Source organism: Euleptes europaea, chromosome 1, assembly GCF_029931775.1.
Source record: "Euleptes europaea isolate rEulEur1 chromosome 1, rEulEur1.hap1, whole genome shotgun sequence".
Lineage (NCBI taxonomy): Eukaryota > Metazoa > Chordata > Lepidosauria > Squamata > Sphaerodactylidae > Euleptes > Euleptes europaea.
The window spans coordinates 40,000,205-40,021,731 of record NC_079312.1 but is presented as its reverse complement, the minus strand read 5'-3'; the positions used below and the strand labels follow the sequence as shown (position 1 = coordinate 40,021,731).

Sequence of the window (21,527 nt, the reverse complement as noted above, 5' to 3'; positions counted from 1 at the left end):
AGGCAGCCAACCCGGACCTCAAGCTGGTAAGGGGGGCAACGGTTCGCCTCTGGGGCAACCGGCCTTCCTCTCTTCCCCCCCACCCCTTCCCCTCTGTCTAGCCTCCTCCCTCCTTCGCCTGGTCCCGAGTGCGCCTACTCAGGAGTAAACCGCATTGACTCCCGGTAGAGCTTAGCCCGCCGCCTCCTGTCCGGAGTTGCTCCTGTCAAAGCCAAATTCAGCCAATTATGCACGGGAGGTTTTGCCTTGGATTTGCTGCTCTCTAGAGGCACATTTTCCCCATCTTGAATTCTCAAAACTCTGCATGGGGAGGGGGGGCTTATTGTTGAGCTTTGAGCATTCAGATGGGAAAAATGTGCCTCTAGAGGGGCAAATCCAAGGCAAAACCTCCCGTGCATAAATGGCCAAAAATAAGCCCCCATGCAGAGTTTTGAGAATTCAGATAGGGGAAATGTGCATCTAGAGAGAGACAAATCCAAGGCAAAACCTTCCACTCATAAACGTTTCGCCCCATCTGAATTCTCAAAAACTCTGAATAGGGGCTTATTTTTGACTTTTGAGGATTTGGCTGGGGAAAATGTGCATCTAGAGAGCAGCAAATCCAAAGCAAAACCTTCCACGCATAAACATTTCCCCCCATCTGAATTCTCAAAAACTCTGCATAGGGGCTTATTTTTGACTTTTGAGGATTTGGCTGGGGAAAATGTGCATCTAGAGAGCGGCCCTAGGATTGCACTGAGATAGAATTTTTTTAAAATAAATAAGCCCCATATAGCAGCATGCCCAGGAAGCATCAAGCCGACCTCCTGCAAGACTAGCGACCCGCCCTGCAGCCCTCTCCTTCAAACTGACCTTTCCCACTTCCCCTCCTAAATTTACCTCTATTTTTATCCTTATTTATCCTTATTTTCCCTCTCCCTTTTTAAATTTAGCCAAAAGCAGGCCCATACTTCCCATTGAAATATTATAAGTTTATGTTGATTAAAATTGCTCTTCATTTTAAATATTGCATTGTTTTATTTTTTGTGCACTACAAATAAAATATGTGCAGTGTGAATAAGAATTTGTTCATATTTTTTTCAAACTATAGTCCGGCCCCCAACAGCGTTTGAGGGACAGTGAACTGGCCCCCTGTTTAAAAAGTTTGAGGACCCCTGCTCTAGATCCAACAGGAGATGTAAGAGAGACAGCCATTTCCTGTCTTCCACCCTTGATCCTTTAGTTCAACTTTATACTGCACCTGAAGTACAAACAGACTGAGATGCCCTCCTACAATTGCTTGACCACCACTCCTCTTACAGGCCAAAAAGCACAAGGCTATCTTCAGATGGCACACTTAATATTTGAAAACCAGGGAGACTAGGCAGGTTGCTCGGTTTATGCACTGCCTATACATTTTTGAGAGCTACATTCAGAATGCATTACATGCATAGGGTTGTCAGGTCCCTCTGCCACCGGCGGGAGGTTTTGGGGCAGAGCCTGAAGAGGATGGGGTTTGGAGAGGGGAGGGACTTGAATGCCATAGAGTCCAAGTGGCCATTTTCCCCAGGTGAACCAATCTCTGTCAGCTGGAGATCAGTTGTAATAGCAGGCGATCTCCAACTAGTACCTCACAGTTGGCAACCCTAATGCTAGAAGCCACTTTTGCCATAGAGTTTTTGCCCAAATACCAGAGCATTGCCATGTCACCTGCGATGCGATGATGTCACTTCTGGTGCATGCTGGAAATGACATTGCCACATCACTATTGACAGTGGCCTAGGCCTTCCTCCGCTGCTGATAAGTCTCCCTACCAGCCAGCTGATTGGCAGTGGGGGGCAGGGCTTGGGGACTGAGGATTCCCCACCCCCAGTGGAGAGCTGGCAACCCTAATTGGAAAACTGCAACCAACACATACATGAAGAACAAGGCCTAAGCAAGTTACCTAGCCATGTGGGCTCCTGTACAGAATGTTTAAATGACCCACCTATCCATGTGGATGGCGACTGATTGCATGGTTCTTTCCCTTGGAATTACTACAGTCACTCTCCTAGTGTGATGCTGGTTCCATTACTGAGATACATCTGCCTGGCTGCTGGCTGGGGTCATTTAAATCCACTGGGAAACCACTCATGGAAAGGTTGTCCCTGCATAGCTAGGATAATGTTTAAAAGACTCGTTTGCTGCAGATCGAAACTGACTTAACCCTTTCCTTTCCTTAGGAGACCCTGCAGACTGTATTTATGCATGCAGCCCTAAGGGTATCTAGAAAAGCATAAGAAATTTCACCAAACCATCCAACGCACAATTATTCAGAGAGCAATCTACTCCTGTTTTCAAAGTGGATTGGATTAATTACGTATCCCCTGCTATTCCACAAGGAACAGTGATAAGATGCAAAGGAACTGGAGGATTGGAGAACCACAACAAACAGTGCATGGACAAAGTTCATAAATTAAAAATGCAATAGTGTGTGTCTTGTGTGTGTGTTAAGTGCTGTCAAGTTGCTTCTGACTCATGGCGACCCTATGAATCAAAGTCCTCCAAAATGTCCTATCTTTGACAGCCTTGCTCAGATCTTGCAAACTGAGGGCTGTGGCTTCCTTTATTGAGTCAATCCATCTCTTGTTGGGTCTTTCTCTTTTCTTGCTGCTGTGTCTTGGTGGCTCCTAATGCATCCATTCCACTTTAAAACTACAGGAAATATAATTTGGTCTTCAAAATTCTAGGGTAAAATTTTGAATTTCAGAATCAATACCCATCAGGAGATTGGGACTGTGGTAAGACCTGGAGTCAGAAAACTGTTACCACCCCTTCCTAAAGTCATGTCTTTAACTCTGATCACCATCGGCTTTCCCACCATCACCACCACTTTAATACAATATTCTGTTTATAAACCAGCCTTTGTTTTCAAGATGTCTAAAGAGGATCAACCCCTTTTTAAATTCTGAGACTTTCAGCTAACAGTAGTCCCCTTAATGTGTGGGAAAGTATTATGTAATGTTAAATATTCAAACCTTCAGCTTTCAGGGATGAGTCAATCAAAGCTGGTTAATGTCTGTTAAGGTAAAAGACCTTCGGTCATATACCCCTGGGGCTTGATATTGATGAGTTTGCAAGCTGAAGGAAAGATGGACCCCATTGTTAATATTTAATTCCTCTCATCAAGATGAGCTGTTTCCTGTATGGTACAGAATCATATTTGCTTGTCCCTGACACAGCTCTTTTCTGAGGCAAAAATGCAGCGAGCAAGACAAAAGACCATTACCAGTATGTCCTATTACGCCATTCACAATTCTCCTAGCGGGAAGGGAGCATGAAGGATTCTTCTCTCATGGGATTTGAGCTTAGAATGTTACAGAAACTTTATACGCAAGGTGCCATTATTCCCCTCTCAAAAGTGTCGAGATTAAAAATAAAGTTGCCTTTTATATTCTTTCTGTTCGTCTCTGAATCTTTTAGGCATCAATGACAGTCCTCGTCCTCAACATTATCTGCCATATGTCCCTTTTCTTTGCCCAAGTCTCCTAACATGATCAGATGATCAGAATACAGCAGCTTTAGTAATGAGAATAATCAGCTGGAATCCAGTTGCATTTTTGTTCGCAGTGGTAACTATTTTCAAGTTATAGATAGGCACATTTCCTTGTCATGCACAGTGGGAGCAGCAGATCTTGTAGACGGCGAAAGCACAGAGACCTGTCTTTCCCCCATATCAGGACAAACAGCAACTGGAGGGCAAGGGCAATTTGGAAAATGGTTGAGGAGAAAGATTATTCCCAGCAATACAATCCCCGATCCCAAGCACATCCCCATCCCCACCCAGCTGTTTTTTAAGAGTCAACAGCAGACATTAGGACAGGGGTGTCAAATTAAATTGTTACAAGGGCCGGATATGACATAAATGTCACTTGGTCGGGCCAGGCCATGCCTAGCCAGCCCAGACAGTTTGGGGGGGGGTTGGGGGCTGTTTTGGCTGGCTCGCAGGCTGGATAAGAGCTCTCAAGGGGCCAGATCTGGCCCGCAGGCCTTATGTTTGACATCCCTGCATTAGAAGGTCTGATCATCATTCTTCCAAAAACATGTAGTTTGACCCTTAGTAAACTGATGTGTCATTTACCAACTTTTATCATCAAAGGAGACGGGGCTCACTTCAAAATAGATTACTCAGAAATAAATATGAACAATTCTCAGTGATTCCTAGACCTACCCTATGTCACTTCCAGGTTTCCCCCGGAAGTGGCATACTGGTGCAGATGGCATTACGCCTCCCCATGTCCCCACCCCTGAACCTGCCCATAACCTATAAATGAATACTGCCCCACCCACAGTCACCCACAAAAGTAGCACTCGAATCCCACCACAACAGTGGCAGTGTTCCTCTTATAAGAGGTGTGTGCCCCTGACTTCAGGAGGACATCCCAATCCTCACGTGGCATCCTGATAACATGGCATTTTATTGAAGAAGAAAGTCTCTGTGCAATTGTCAGAGGCAGAAAAATCCCCTGCATGACAGAATAAAATCAAATAAATGATTGGAATGTTTGTTCCACTTCAATTTGCTCTGTAAATAGGGGGGTCTTTAAAAGCTTGTTCAAGACATTTTAGTTTAGCAGTGGTCCCAAGGCTTGGAGACATTAGAATGTACCATAAATGCCTTTTAAAAAATGTTTAGTATTCCAATGGTGAAATAGCCCAGGTGCTTCATGCCAGCCACTTCACTCACGCATGCTTCCATGTACACATGCGTCTCTCTTTCTCTCTCGTACTAAAAGCTCTATGTGTAGTCTTGCAAAGAGAATTTTAGATTCCTTCATTTCAGAAATTGAGGGGTGGTTTATGTGTATTATTATTTAATGTTTTCCTGATGTCAATTGTTATTCTGGTGTTAAGACAATCTGTCAGAATTGTCTTCTGAGAGCAATTATGGAAAGAAACATCGCATTTCAGTCTCTTTTATTAGCAATCAGCTTTAATTCAAGACTCTGAAATGCCTGCTTTCTTTCACCGAGTTTTACTGGCTCGAGGACTGAATTCTACTGCGTTTTGGCTGAAAAGCCCATCTTGTGTACAGAAGGGCAGGTTAAAATGTTCCAGGAGTATAAATACAATGGACAAACTTGTGGGCCCCCTGGTTCAATCAGCAGTCGGCATGTCAATGACTGCCATAAGGTTAGACTGACAAAATGAAAAGTTAGATTATGAACAAGTACTTTTGAACATCTGAGCACAGAGCTTAAATGCCTGAGGAATAAAAGCTGTTTTTAACTCAATTACTGCAAAGTAGTATCAATGAAGTCATTGAGGATTCTGGACTATGCTATATAGGAAAAGGCAGCGTACTGGAAAATAGCTTAGGACAATTGCATGCTGCTCCAGTCTGCTTGCGTGAGATGAACGTGGGGGGGGGGGTGCAGGGGGAGTCACAATGTTTTTACCAACTAGTTCACATCACCAGTGTCAGGCTTCGATGGAGAGCAGGGCTTGGATAAGCAGCGGATGCATTTGTTCAGGCTGGCCCTTTGATTCTGGGAGATCTCCAGGCCCTGCCTTAAAACCAGTCCTTGCCTGTCCCTGTCTATAGAGTTAATATCCAGGGATGACATTGATTTCCCGCACTCCACTAGGGTTCTTGTAATGCTGCGCCTCGCCCCTGCTATTCTGGCTGTCTTACTCCATGCTGTCCTGCTTCCTCCAACTCACCTGAGCCAGCCTCAGAATGGGGCCTTCTCTTGGAGCCGTGCTTCTCCCAGAGCCTCTTCGGCCAGGGCTCTTTAGCCTATCTGTCTCTCTGGCATAGGCATACTATCCAACCTCCTCATCTGCTGGCTTCTCCCTTCTTTTATTCCCCCTTTCAATCTGTGACTCCACTCCCTTCACCTTCTTTCTTCCTCTCTCCCAAGCCCCACCCCCTACACCTTCAGTGTTGATCCTCCTCCCAAGGAGCCACCCCAGTCCTGAGGTTAGGGTTGCCAGCCTCCAGGAACTAGCTGGAGATCTCCTGCTATTACAACTGATCTCCAGCCGATAGAGATCAGTTCACCTGGAGAAAATGGCCGCTTGAGCAATTGGACTCTATGCCATTGAAGTCCCTCCCCTCCCCAAACCCCACCCTCCTCAGGCTCTGCCCCAAAAACCTCCCACTGGTGGTGAAGAGGGACCTGGCAACCCTAGCCGAGGTCTGGCCCTACCTCTGTTACTCCATCTACTTGTGAGGCAGGATGTAGCTTGGGTAGCCACACTTAGCTCCCTCTGCAGTAGGGTTGCCAAGTCCATCTTCACCACCAGCGGGAGGTTTTTGGGGTAGAGCCTAAGGAGGGTGGGGTTTGGGGAGGGGAGGGACTTCAATGACATAGAGTCTAATTGCCAAAGTTGCCATTTTCTCCAGGTGAACTGATCTCTGTTGGCTGGAAATCAGTTATAATAGCAGGAGATCTCCAGCTAGTACCTAGAGTTTGGCAACCCTACTCTGCAGGTGTAGTCTCTCTGCATCTGATGTGGTGTTCCATTGTCAGCTGGTTCCCTCTCCAATCAGCCTGTCTCTGCTGGAGGGTGGGTGCCTGAGTCCGCCTGCACTGTCTGAAATACAGAGGACTGGGGCCTTTCCCTTTCCGACAGGGACTTCTGACTGTATCTTCATTGCCCCAGGTTGCCCCAGGTTGCCAGCTGGTACAGGGCCGCTGGGGCTAGGGAAGTCTGGGGCCAAGCTGCACCAGGCGGTTTCCGCCTGCTTCAGCCCTGGACAGTCCCACTATATACAAATTGCCATTTAGCGCCTAGCACGCCAGTTTGTCTATGCCACTGTATGTGGTTTATAACGTATGTTGCATAGGTATGTTTTGAATATTATTTAATTTCATTTTAGATTCCTCTGGTCTTAATATACTCCAGTTGTTTTTAACCAAACCTCTAATAAAATAAAAGTATCATTGTCACGGATGAAGGGGAAAAATAAAGATTTTATAAATGTACATTCCAGTTTATAGGCTTTTAAAAATGGATTATTGACTCAACTCTGCAACAGCTTCCATAAATGCATATTTAGGGACTTGTATAAAAAATGTGTATTATTGACCTCAGAGGCTGTAACCACACCAAATGGTTAAATCGTATCACGAACGACAGGAGAGGCACCTCTGGACATTTTATGGTCTGCTGAGCCAGCACCACTTCTGGCTGTTCGTAAATTGCTGCACAATCCTAAACAGAGTTGCACCCTTCTAAGCCTATCGACTTTGGTGGAGAATGAATCATAGAATCAAAGAGTTGGAAGGGGACATACAGACCATCTAGTCCAACCCCCTGCTTAATGCAGGATCGGCCTAGAGCATCCCTAACAAGCAGGGCCGGATTTAGGTTTGATGAGGCCCTAAGCTATTGAAGTTAATGGGGCCCTTTATATGTCCAGCTGTCCTTTGTCAACAACAAATTGTCGCTGTTTTTTGTGTTGAATATATGCTATATGATAATTTATGGACCTAATAGGTATCTAAAGCCATTTGCACATAACAAAATATGTATTTTATCAAAGTAATTGTTGAACTGAAATACAATTAAGAAGTATATTCAAGTCAAGTCAAGTCAAGTCAAGTAGCCTTTATTGGCATAAGATAAAGTGTATAAAAGCAAATACATAAAATCCGTACAGTACAAGAAACTCCATAGTTTTTACAGTAAAATCAATTAAGGTGCATTAGACAATTTAACAGTACTAGGCCAGCATTATTTCTTGCACAAGCGCTCACGTTCTTGAATCGCGAACTGTAAGAATCTTGCCACCAATTCAATTTTTATGGGATCCTGGATGGTCATGAGGAAAGACACCTTAATTTTGGCGGGTACCCATCCCCTGTCCACAAATAATGGTCAATAAATTGAAAACGGCCCCTAAAATGAACAGTTAAGGAGGACATGGGAAACTGATTCTATTTTGCCCTCCCCGCAAGGACAGGCCCAATCCGTATATGAGACCTTATTGAATCTTCCATAGAGCAAGGCTGAAGGAAGGGCATTAAATCTAGTGAGCATGTAAGCCCTTCTCTGTTGGGGATCAGTTAAGCATGAGAGGTAGTATGCTAAGGACTGATTGTATGTCCCGGGCTTCCAGTGTATAGGGGAGCATCTACTGCAGGCCAAGAAGAAGTATATTAATAGTTAAATAATTATTATACTTTGGAAATGTACATCCAGTTTTTTTTTCTTTAAATTTTTTTGGGGGTCCCCAAGAGAGTGGGCCCCTAAGCTTTGGCTTGTTTAGCTTATATGTAAATCTGGCACTGCTAACAAGTGTTTGTCCAGCCTCTGCTTCGAGACTACCAGTGAGGGGGAGCTCACCTGGGATGGCCCAGGCTAGCCTGATCTTGACAGATCTTGGAAGCTAATGGTGAAACTGCTTCACATCGCACAGTTGGAGATGTTCCACTGACTTCAGAAAAAAGCCAGATTTGTCCTTTCGAAAGAGTCTTCTAAAACACTGAAAATAAATTATTATAAATCTTACTGAAGCTTGGGCATATATTATGTTTTATCTGTTGGTTGTTTTACCTAGAATGAGACCTATGTTTAATAGGGGATTGAGCAAATTCATTAGAGGTAATTGAGAATCTGCCAGGAGATGACTAGAATTTGCATCCAGCAGAACGTGTGCACAGATGGGAATGACTCTGGGGTAATTACCCCAGAGCAGAATGCCAAAGGCAGAACACTCAACAGCCCTAATATAATGTTTTCTGTACACAACACTCAAAGGCATAAATTAATATATTTGAGAAGACATCTGTAATTCTAGTTGTATTACTTGTGCTCTGCCTTGAGATGTGGTAATCAGGAATCCAAATAGGGAGAGGTAGAAAGTTCAAGGAATCCTGAATAGCCAGGGGCACCTCCACTGTCCCATCAACTCCTTTACAACTTTCCTATGCCTTTTATTGATTTACCCCATGCTTTCATTTTATTCAACCTTTTCTTGTGTCAGTGAAGTGTTCAATTTTTAAGAGAGTAGGAGAGTGGTTAGCTGAACGGGGACTTCCATTTGCAGGGACACATAGAGAAATATGAAGCAAAAGACAGCTTTGGGGCCCTCTCCCTGTGTCCCCTCCACCATGATATCAGTCCATGTTATCCTACCTTAGGCTAAAGTAATTTCCACTAGCCTAAAGAGCCAGATTTTGAAAGCTAAGCAGGGTTGGCCCTGACTAGTATTTGCATAGGAGATCTCCAAGGAATACCAGGGTTATGACATGGAGGCAGGCAATGGCCAACCATCTCTGAACGTCTCTTGCCTTGAAGACCCTACGGGGCTGCCTTGATGCAGCTGTGACACGATAGTGCTTTCCACCACCACCACTAAGGAGTCTTCCTCCAAGTTCTGTTGGAGGAAGAGACACTTAGGCTGGAGGAAGGCTCCAAAAATACTCAATAGAGTGGAAGGCTACAAGCCAGTACATGCAGCCTATAGTTTACTATGTAGTCATTGACGATGAGGTCTGACCTGGATGGCCCAGGTTAGCTTGGTCTTGGAAGCTAAGCAGGGTAGGCCCTGGTTAGTACTTGGATGGGAGACCACCAAGGAAGTCCAGGGTTGCTATACAGAGGTAGACAATGGCAAACCACCTGTGTTTGTCTCTTGCCCCGAAAACCCTACAGGGTCGCCATAAGTCCACTGTGACTTGATGGCACTTTCCACCACCGTATTTGATGATGATCAGTCATTAACGGCCATGAATGATGGATTCATTAGAAAGGCAAATAGGCTTCCTATTTGACCCCATAAGTAACCACCCTGAAGGTCAGAGATGAAAGATCAAATGGCCATAATGTCATTTGTCCATTAAGCTTAGGCACGATAAATCAGTATGCTTGTGACTCTCAGCCTTTTGGCACCCCAGGGTAGTTTAAACCCTCCTCCTCCACCCCCGCCTGTAAGAGGTGAAAATGGCATAAGAAACTAGGAATGTTCATTCTATTTCACTCTCCCTAAGTATCTGTTTATATAGTACCACCTCAGTTCATTTTAATGAATGGAAAGGGGTCACGAGAACACAAAAAAATTCCGTACTGGATCACCATTCTGTTTCTTACAGTAGATGGCCAGATGTCCCTAGGAAGCTTACAATCCTCCTGCGACTTTGAAGAAGCGAGTGTTGTGCAATTTCATGAATGCGTGCAAGAATAAATTCAGGAGAGAAAAAGACAATGCATATGAATGTGCGCAGGAATGTGTGGGAGTGTATGCTTGAATCATCCCACCGATCACTTTAAAACCGGCATGCAACGTTACTCCTGTTTTTTAAAAAAGTTTGTGGATGCTTTTTGTGATATTGCCTGTTCCTCTTCACTGCCTTTCCCTTTTATCCCCCCTTTCTGCAAGTCCCTATAGCTCTAGATTTTGCAGTCTCATCCCACAAAATAGGTTTCTCCTCGTTTGACTATTTGAATTCCTCTTCTTTGGAGTCATTCCAGTATGAGCTGACCCTGCTTCACATTGCATGAGTTCTAAATGTGTAAAACAGTAAAAAAATGAAGAGGTTTACACCCACCAGTCTGACACCAAAGAAGGGGACCATTTCCTGACGATAATTCCATTTTAATTGGAGGCAAAGACTGAACACCCGAAAATGACTCCAATTATGTCTCTATTATAAAGCCACACCGCAGAGTGAAATATTTTACTCCTAAACGAGAACCTTCTGTGTGCAGCCGTGATATAAAATATCTAATCAGCGTAAGGTTCAGAGCGCATGCCTAGCAGAAGCCAAAAGCCATTTGATCATCATAGCTGTTTTTTACATCTCCATCTGAGACGTAATAATGAAATCGTATTTTGCACTTCAGAGTTCTAACACGCCTAGTATACTAGCAGTGCCAGACCTTAAAAGTAAACAGGCTGTTTTTTTTAATGCCTTGATTTCGGTGATGCACTGTCGAAGTCATTAACTATGACTCAGGTTAAAAAAAAAATCGACGTTCCTCTCTTTTTGACACCGTTGGCAATTTAATAGTATTTGACTGCTCTGAGTTACATGCAGCTTCCTGCGGCAATGAGAGAGGCTGTTTATCAAAATGATGAACAAGTTTTCATTTCCCTTCCTTGGCTGCATGAATCTGATCAGAAGTCTAAGACCATCAAGAATCCACTTATTCTGGCCACCAGGCAGTCATTAAGGTATTCAAGACCATCTGTGCTTGAAGAGATTTCGATTTAATGGACCTTCCTTGGGCAGGTTGGTTATAAGGAAAGCACGTGCACGGGTAAAACCTGTGTTTAGTTGAAGCTTCTTGGACAGGTACACAGAGGCCAGTGGGCTCAACAGATAAAATATCTCCTTCTTTTGTAGGGCCATAAATATGACTTTCAACCCAACTTGCTTAATTCAAAATCTGGATCATTTATACTGCCTGATGCTATTTGCAGTAATAGTTTTGTTTTGTTTTAATGTTTGTGTTTAATGTTTGTGTTTTGTTTTAATTTGTTGTCCTTACATTACTGGAGGAAAAAAAATCTGTAAGAGCAATCTTGATCAGGGATGGGAAAAAGAGAGATCATGATCTGTTGATGGACCACTGGTATGTTGGTATCTGCTGGTTGCTGGGATTCTTTCAAAGAGAGCTGGGCTATGTGAATCATAGAACCATAGAATCATAGAGTTGGAAGGGGCCCTACAGGTTATCGAGTCCAACCCTCTGCTCAATGCAGGATCAGCCTAGAGCATCCCTGACAAGTATTTATAGTGGTGGACCAGAGGACCATACAAAATCAAAGTTAACCCACCATAGCTATCCTCTAGGAACAAGAGCACAACATCTCCCCTTTCTGAAATGCTGTACGTCAATGGATTGCAGCAAGCCAGTTTTTCACTTGGTGAGAAAGTAACGAGAGGTCCTCTTTGGCCACCCAAAAAATGCTAGGCTGGGGAACATGGGATTTGCATAGACAAAAGTCATGTGAGATAAGAGCTGTGATAAAGAAGGGATTTGGGCAGAATTGTATTAATAACCCAGCAGGATCCAAATCTATATCTACATGTATTCAACACCAAGTCTCATGGGTATGGTTTGGGGGTTTGTAGCATGTGTGTCTCATTCAGATATAGATACACATCTGACGTATTTCCAAGCCAGAAGTGGCTTCTGGAACTCTTTCCCTGATCTAAAACATTCAGATAGATATGAGTTAATCCAGAGAACCTGGTTATATGCAATTTCAGTCCAGCAGAACATAACTGAAAGCAGAAGCTTGCAAAGTGTTTAAGTGCATTGCATTCAGCAACAGGTAGGGAGGCTAGTCTTGAGGTAGCGAATGAAATATGGACACATCTGTGATGAGTGATGTTTACAGTCTGAATGGCCTGGAAATGATAATTCCGTGCTAGTGCTCAGAGCGTATGAATCTGCAAGGATCATATGGAAGCACAAACTTTATGAGCCACTGCCTCCATAGAGGGATTATAGATGAAGCTACAATTTGATAAACTGCTTCAGACTTTTTTGAGAAAACTGTGCACATCAAGGCAGATATGAAGGTGCTGGCTTATACACTGATTTTACAGCCTATTCCTGAAGGGGGGGGGGGCAAAGCTCCTTTGGAGCCGGTGTGACTCCATGAAATAAGGTGGCATCTACGCCAGTGCAGGGGTTAACTTGCCAGCGTCTGGGTGCTGCCAACCTGACCCACCAGCGCAGCCATGTCAGCATGGGGGAGGGGGGGCGAGTTCCTGGGGGTGAAGCTGCCTTTAGGCAGCTTCCACAGCCCTTTCACCCAGGAATCCATCTTTTTTGGTCTATGCAAAAAAAAAAAAAAAAAAAAAAAAACAGCACGGTGGCCAATAATATTGTGTGTGTGTGCAAAGTGCCTTCAAGTCGCAGCCGACTTATGGCGACCCCTTTTGGGGTTTTCATGGCAAGAGACTAACAGAGGTGGTTTGCCAGTGCCTTCCTCTGCACAGCAACCCTGGTATTCTTTGGTGGTCTCCCATCCAAATACTAACCAGGGCTGACCCTCCTTAGCTTCTGAGATCTGATGAGATCAGGCTAACCTGGGCCATCCAGGTCAGGGCGCCAATAATATTACTGTACCAAAATACTGTAATAGTACATGTGTGCACAATATACAGCAATTGTATGTACAATATACATGTGCCATAAATATAAGGTAAGTACTAACAGGGGTTTCCAGTGTCTCCTCACTGTACAACAAAAAGGATTAAATCCTGGTCCTAAGTAAACAAGTACACTCAGGGCCGGTGCTACCATTAGGCGAACTAGGTGGTTGCCTAGGGTGCAGACCTCAAAGGGGCGCAGAACTGACCTGAGGAGCAATTAAAAAAAATAGCAGTTTCAAGTTTTGTGTTTTTATTTTTTCTACAAGACATTTGTTTTTGAAAATTGGTTTGCAATGCCGCCCCCCGCCCCCCGCAAGTAGTTAGCCTTGCTTAGGGCGCAAAAAAGCCTGGCCCTGGCCCTTACAATCAACCTCAGCACTAGAAAGCAAAAAGGGGGTCCAGTACAAAAAGTCCCTTTTCATATAAATCTTCATCATATTTCTGGCACATGTATATTGTACATACAGTTGCTGTATATTGTACACACATGTACTATTACAGTATTTTGGAACAGTAATATTATTGGCCACCATGCTGCTTTTCTTTTTTTTTGCACCATCTTTTTTGGGTGGCACAGTCTTGCTGGTTTCAATGGAGCATTTCCCCCTTTTAATTTTTTTAATGCTTTTCAAGGCTCTGCAGCAGCCGGGAAGCCTTTGAGGAGGCAGCGCCACTCCTGGCTGCCGTGGATCTACCCCCCCCCCCCCCGGTCAGGATTGGGCTGCCCGTTTAGTTCTGAGACTACTTTATGCTCCTGCAAGTGATCACCTTGGGGTGAGTTACTGAAAACAGATGACTTTACAGTACAATCCTAAACAGTTATTCCCTTTTAAACCCACTGACTTCAGTGGATTTAGAAGGGTGTTAAGTCTGCTAAGGACTCTAACTCTGCTAAGGGTATAATAACTCTGTCAGACATTTATTTTTTTCCCTTTAGTATGTATTTATTTTCTCAGTCATGCCATAGTGGGATGGAAGTAAAATCAGGCTGTCTGAATAATTTCGACAGGCAGTATTTGTGGGAAAAGCTATTTTTTTTCATCTTGTCCAAAAAGCAGTAGCTGCAGAGACTCAAATATTGGATCCCCACAGACTATCTAGATTCACTTGATTCCCACAATGGTGATGGCTAAAGAAAGGAATGCACATTGGGGGAAAATGAATGGTTCAGAACCCACCCTTAGCTACTCAGTCATACTAGGGGGGCAAGTATAGCTGATCTCAGGGCTGAATTAAAGTGACATGCAAGTGCATGTATTTAAGCCCCAAATGTTGCTTTAAAAGAAAAGAGAAAAGAAAAAGCTGATTGGCAGTTCTATCACTTAAACCCCTTTCCCCATCTATGACATTCCAGATATGTGTTTATTCTCACGAACATGACCTGAAACATGATGGAATTTCAGTGGGAAGGCAGGTGGAAGGATTAGGGTCGTTCCTGTGCATGCTTTTGAGCATTTAAACATGAACAAAAATAATACTTTCTTTTACAACTACTAGATTTATCTGCCACTTTTGATATAATTGGCCTTAATGATTAATTGCAAAATGTAGAGTGAGGATTTGGGATATCAGGAGCTGTTCTCCAATGGTTTCAGTCTTTCTTGTTTACTCGATGACAGACAGTTTCCACTGGAGATTCTGAAGGCTTGAGAGCTCCTCGTGGCGTTCCTTCTTTGGATCAGATCATCTGTAGTTTTGGATTGAGTGTTACCAGTATGCTGATGATACTTACAGTGCATTTCTGGGCATAGTTGCTGTTTCAGTGGACGTATGTGCGCACATGTTAAGTGTCGTCAGTTTTCTTCTGACTTATTACAACCCTAAAAATTAATAACCTCCAAAACATCCTATCATTAACAGTATTGCAGCCTGAGGGCCATGGCTTCCTTGACTGAGTCAACCCATCTCATGTTTTCCTGCTGTTTTCCTGTTGCCTTCAACTTTGCCTGGCATTATTGTCTTTTCCAGTGACTCTTGTTGTCTGATAATGTGACCAAAGTACAATAGCCTCAGTTTAGTCATTCTAGGGAAAGTTCTGGCTTGATTTGATGGAGAATCCATTTATTTGTCGGACCCTTCCTCCTGCTAAGGGGTGCCATGAAGGCACGGGGGCCAAAGACTGGCATAAGAACAAGACACTGCTCCCCACAAAATGGATGCCTCTCAGAGATTTAGGCTTCATCTTGTGTATCAAGCCTGGGCAAGAAGGCAGCTGTGAAGTTGGCAACTGTAAGCTTTCCCATGGCCCAAAGGTGTGTCTGGATTGAAAATGGGGCTGGCTAATCTCCATTGTGCCATGATAAGGTGATTTAATCAGTGCTCCGAGCAGACTATTACTTACCCTATCTGCACCCTTGCCAGCAATCAAACTAGTAAAAATGGATACTAGTCATGATGCATACCTATTCTCTCCAGGATCAGATGAGCATGCCTATTATATTATTGCTTTGGAACACAGGCAGGATAATGCTGCTGCAGTCGTCTTGTTTTTGGGCTTTCTAGAGGGACCTGGTTGGCCACTGTGTGAACAGACTGCTGGACTTAATGCGATGGTCCAATAGTTGCTGCAGTCTTTGACATCTCCTGTTTTCCTGGATTGGAATGTAGATTGAGTGTTTCCAGTCTGTGGGCCATTGTTTTGTTTTCCATATTTGTTGGCATATTCTTGTTAATATTTTTATAGATGCCATTTCTGTGGCGTGGAATTGCTCTACTGATATCCCATCATCTTTAGGAACAGTCACCCCTTGTATAAGTCCACATGCCACTTCAGATCTTTAGAACATTTTTTTACTAACTGTACTATCTGCTCAAGATATGTACCTCCACAGCAAGACTGAGGTCTTTTTCTGAAATAGTCCCTGTTGTTTACAATTTGATTCCTGAGTAATTTCATAAGGCCCTTTTCCTTAATGGGTTTTTAGAGGGACAAGACAGTTATTTTTGAGATAATTTGATTGTGGGAAGTTCAATGGCTACATTTGTTTGATTTGTAACTGTTCTGGGTACTTTCACAAAAAGAGGGTTTTAATCATCTTCAAGCTTATTGTGATGGGACATTTTATACCCATCTCAATAAACAAACAAATCCAGACATATGCTTGAGTCTAATGTGTAGTTTGGCCTTGAGCAGCAGGGTTGCATCTTGGAAAATCTGATAGAGAAACCTACAAGACATCTCTGTTATAGATTAATATCCAAAAACATTATTAATTCAAAAAAATATTGTCCTAGATAATTTCCCCCCTGACCTGGACAGCCCATGCTAGCCCAATCTCATCAGATCTTGGAAGCTAAGCAGGGTCAGCCCTAGTTAGTACTTTTATGAGAGACCACCAAGGAAGTCTAGGATTGCTGCACAGAAGTAGGCAAAGGCAAACTACCTCTGGATGTCTCTTGCCTTAAAATCTCTATGGAGTCACCAGCAAAGAAAAGGTATTTTGCAGATGAAGTGGAAAAGCGACTAAATTTTATCTTTCACCATAGTAGAGCAGTATATTAATAACTCCACTGCAGTAAGTATTACCAAAACCTTTGCACTGTGAGAAATCTTGGATTCTGTAGCTTTTACTCCTTTATGCCTATTAAAGAAATCAGGCTTCAGCTGTGTCACGTTAATCTACCTCATTAGCTGGGAAGACTTTATTTTGACTAGTACTAAAGCTCATGCTGTATTAAGAGTTCATAAAACATCAGTGACATCTCCACAAAAGATTAGCATGCTTCAGACTTCAAGTTTATGTTCCAACAGCATGAGAGTAACAAAGACAGCACTTTATCCTGGCAAAGATACATTCAGCATGTGCTTGGAGGAGGTAATATGCAATAAAACAATTTTACAGACATCTGCTGATCCTGTGCCCGTTGGTGAACATTATAGAACAAAGAAAGAGAGAGAGAGACATTTGGCAATATACAAATCAATCTTGATTTCACTTGGATATTCAACAGTACTACCCTTAATTCAACACTTTCATCATTAATATATCAAATTCTCAGCAAGGCCCCATCAATGGATACTTAAATCCAGAGACTGAAGCAATGAACAAACAAGACAGTTCTTTCTACAAACCTGAGGAAAGCCTCAAAGTTTGCAAAAAACAAAAACAAAAAACCCTGAAATCTTAAAAAAAATACACTGGGGGTTAAAACACCCTAAAATAATAGAAGCAGCACCTGTACCTTTAAGAAACAAATGTCCTGGGTGCCCATTGTGGGGGTTGCTAAGCAACCACTCCAATACTGCCAGCCTTCAACCCTTGGTTTCTATCAGTAAAAGGCAGGGGAAAGGAGACAGGGCCCTTTCTAGTATTTTTTAGCCTCCCAGTCCACTCTTGCTCCCCTCCACCATGCTCTGGAAAGAGGACTCATTGAGGTCAGGCCTGGTAACAACCAACAGGTGACTCGCTATGGCATGACTCACCTAGACTTAGTGGTGACCACCTGGCAACTCACTGCTATTTGACAGCAGCCATTGCACAAAACCCAGTGGAATGTGGTGGCATAAGAGTATTAGATTAGGAATTGGGAGATCCAGGTTTGAATCCCTACTCTGTTATGCATGGGTGATCTTGGGCCAGTCAAACACTCTCAGCACTTTCTCTACCTCACAGGGTTGTTTTTAGGATAAAATGGAGGCAAGGAGAAAAATATAAGCTGCTTTAGGTCCCCATTGGGAGAATAGCAGGGTATAAATAAATAATAATTTGAAATATACAATAAGTATAGCTTAATATGGTGGCAAATATGGTGGCAAATATGGTGGGTGGGTGGGTGGGAAGTAGAGAAGGAAGCAGGGAAAAGTAAGAATATGAGGGTTGCCAGGGGGAGGAGGGAAAGAGGAAATAGTGTGGGGAGGGGGATACAGGGGGAAGTGAGGTGTGCTCTATGGGTCCTTGCAGACAAATGGGCCCAGCCAGAGTTTTCCCAGATAGGTGCTGCCAGGGGAAGGAAAGGAGGGAAAGTTGGATACAGGACAGCAGATAAAGGCAGTTTGGGTGGGAAGGAAGGAAGAAAGAAGCTGGAAAAAGGGAGACGCTATGGAGGCCTTCAGGGAAGGGAAAGAGGAAAGAATGGGGGAGGGGAAATTAGATGCCCCTGAAAATCCTTGCAGGTCTCCCATTTATAATCCTCTATTCATGTGCAATAGCTACCATGGATGTTGTCTTTGTGCTGTCTACACATGCTGTCCCTAGCAAACTACTGCTAGGAATATTCATTTAATACCAGGAACGTGAGAATCTAAGGAAATAGGCTTGCCAACCTTGAGGTGGAGCCTGGAGTTCTCCTAGAATTATGGCTGATCTCTAGTCTAAATCACAGAGATCAATTTCCCTGGAGAATATGGCAGTTTGGGAAGGTGGACTGTATGGCACGACATTCCAACTGAGTTCTCTTCCTTCCCCAAACTCTCTTCTCCAGACTCCACCCCCATATCTTCAGAAACTTCCCAACCCAGAGGTGGCAACCCTACTAGGAAATCATCAGCAAAGTGCTATAGAACAGAATGCAAAAGCATCAGAGAGTAACTAAAGTTGGTAGCATTTGGTGACTCCTCTGAAATTATGATAATAGACCTGGTTTAGGAGCCTCTCTCCCAGTCAAGTCCCTTTCTTCACCCATGCAGCAGCTCCTAGGCTCAGGCGACTCAGCCTTACTCACACCTTAATCCAGTTTACTCTGAATTTACTCTACTGTGATAACAAGAGTAGATAAACTGACAATGTAAAGCAACAAGGTAAGGATTTGTAGCCCATAAAGGACTCTCTTCAGTTCACAACATTTCATAAGCAAAATTATTCACCCAGCACACCATGATTTTTAATTTTTGTTATTTCATTGAATTTATACCCCGTTCTCTCCCAACACAAGTCAGGCTCAGGGCGGCTTCCAACCATGAACACATACAATAGTTATATATCAAACATTATAAATTCCCAGTAAAATAATTTAAAGTAAATAAAACAGATTCCCATTATCGCCCTGTAAATAACCGGACCCCTGTAAACCGCACCCCATTTCACAAGGGGAACCATCGGAACCACAATGCTACAGACGCTAAGGACCTTACCATCATGCAGCAACACAGGAACACGGATGTATTAAGGACTGTACCTTGGTGGTTTTTTGCCGTGAATTAAACGGCTCCATTGACTTTGTAGCTTTGTTTGTAATGTCATTGAATCATCACTAATAAGTAATATGAATGTATAACGTCACTGAAAATTTTTGTGAAACTTTGGGTAAAAATTTCTCTTTTGTGTTAATACAATTTGTAACGACATATTCTTTGGCTTAGAGACTGCTGTTTTCTTTCTACAATTATCATACGGTAAGCTAACTCTTGTTTACCAACTGCCAGGTTAGTAGCAAGAGATCTCCTGCTATTTCAACTGATCTCCAGCCGATAGAGATCAGTTCACCTGGAGAAAATGGCCGCTTTGGCCATTGGACTCTATGGCATTGAAGTCCCTCCCCTCCCCAAACCTTGCCCTCCTCAGGCTCCGCCCCAAAAACCTCCCGCCAGTGGTGAAGAGGGACCTAGCAACCCTACTTGCAGGCCCTGCAGAACTGAGCCAAGTCCCTCAGGGCCCAGGTCTCACTAAACAGAGAGTTCAATCAGGCCAGGGCTAGAGTCAACATAAACCCTGGCCCTGGTCAAAGACATCCAGATCGCTCTGGGACCAGGGACCATCAGGAGATTGCTTCCCTGACAGCATAATGCTCTTGGGGGTGGGATATACCAGGAGAGGCAGTCTCATAGATGCAAGGGTCCCAGACCATTTAGGGCTTTAAAGGTCAGTAAGAAAACCTTGAACCTGATCTGGTGATCAATCTGGAGCCAGTGTAGCTGGCAGAGCACAGGTATTATGTGTACTCTCCATGGGGTCTCCTTGAGGACCTGCACTGTTGCATTCTGGACTAGCTGTAATTTCCAGAGCAGCCTCAAGGGAAGCCTTCCGTAGAGTAAGTTCCCCTGAATTCAGTTTTCATTTTAAAGAAGCTAGCCCTTTTCACTGCAGAGATATAAGGGGAGACATGCACCCCTTAAGCACCCCTTACATCTGGCCCCATTCATAGGTGTGTAAGTGTGTGGGCATTCACACTTCTTAACAAGCACAAACCCAAAGCCGATGCATGTTACCTTTATTGATACCTTGCAAAGGGTAACCAGGCAGTTAATCTATTCATAGACTTTACATATATCTTCGGCAGGAAATGACTGACAAAAATCAACTTATGATGAGAAAATAATTTTTTGAATTGGCCTCAAATAGTGGAAGGATAAAACTCTCACAAGTTTAATTCTTGAGGCATTACAGAACACAAAAAGGAATGATAACTGCAAAGGGGAGTTCACTAATCTCTAGATTTAAGAAGTTAGGGAATAGAGGTTTAGAATGGTAATGCTAAAGGGAAAAATCCTAAGAGAATTGTCTTCTTTTGTGAAGAGGCATAGAAGCACAATATTATTATATGCAGATTATGTTTTGATGAGATTGCCAAGAGATAAACATATCCTGTGATAAGATTATTTTGTAAAGCAATTTTCCTATGAAAAGTCTTTGAGCCGCTTACAGAAGAGACTAACAAGGTTTAAGGAGAATATTTCCTCTCTCTGCTTTACACCTTCACAAACCTTTTTTTAAAAAATATAAAGCACTCAGATAAGACGTATAAAAATAACAGGAGTCTGCAACGAATACATGGTGACCGCTATGTGGTGAATTTAAGGATACTGAAGACAGACTGACCCGGGCCTTGGCTGGGGATTGAGGGCGGGGTAAAAATCTAAATAAATAAATATACAGAATTAAATACCAGTACACAAATTAACCTTAATCCTTCAGAGTATGTTAATAAAGAAATTAACAAAAGAGGTTCTTGTAGGTTATCCGGGATGTGTAACCGTGGTCTTGGAATTTTCTTTCCTGACGTTTAGCCAGCAGCTGTGGCAGGCATCTTCAGAGGAGTAACACTGAAGGACAGTGTCTCTCAGTGTCAAGTGTGTAGGAAGAGTCAGAGAGGGTTTGGGTTTGAGCTGAGTACTGATCTGCAGACGTAATGTGCTAATCATTGTCCTGTAAGTATCAAGATAATGTACTAATGAGAGTGTGGTATGTTAATATGGAAGCATTGTATCCTGAAATGATCTGGTAATGTGTGAAATCCAAAGCTAATCTGCATGGCTGAACTGAATGTTTGGATGGATATTATTAAGATGGTTTAGAAAGTCCATTAATAATAGAAAGTCCATCTTAATAATATCCATCCAAACATTCAGTTTACCATGGAAAAGGAAATTGAGGGTAAACTCCCATTTTCTTGATACCCTTGCCATCCGTAAAACAAACTTTCAGTTAGGTCACAAGGTCTACCGGAAATCAACTCACACAGATCGCTACTTACACAAAAACTCCAACCACCCCCCCGCCGACAGAAAAGAGG

The 21,527-nt window shown here is 43.2% G+C and overlaps 1 protein-coding gene across 1 annotated transcript in view; it reads right to left on the bottom strand.

Moving 5' to 3' along the window:
• Positions 1 to 21,527, bottom strand: part of LOC130489581 (chemokine-like protein TAFA-1) — a 446,166-nt gene that overhangs the window by 71,681 nt on the left and 352,958 nt on the right. The gene's annotated exons all lie outside the window — the stretch shown is intronic.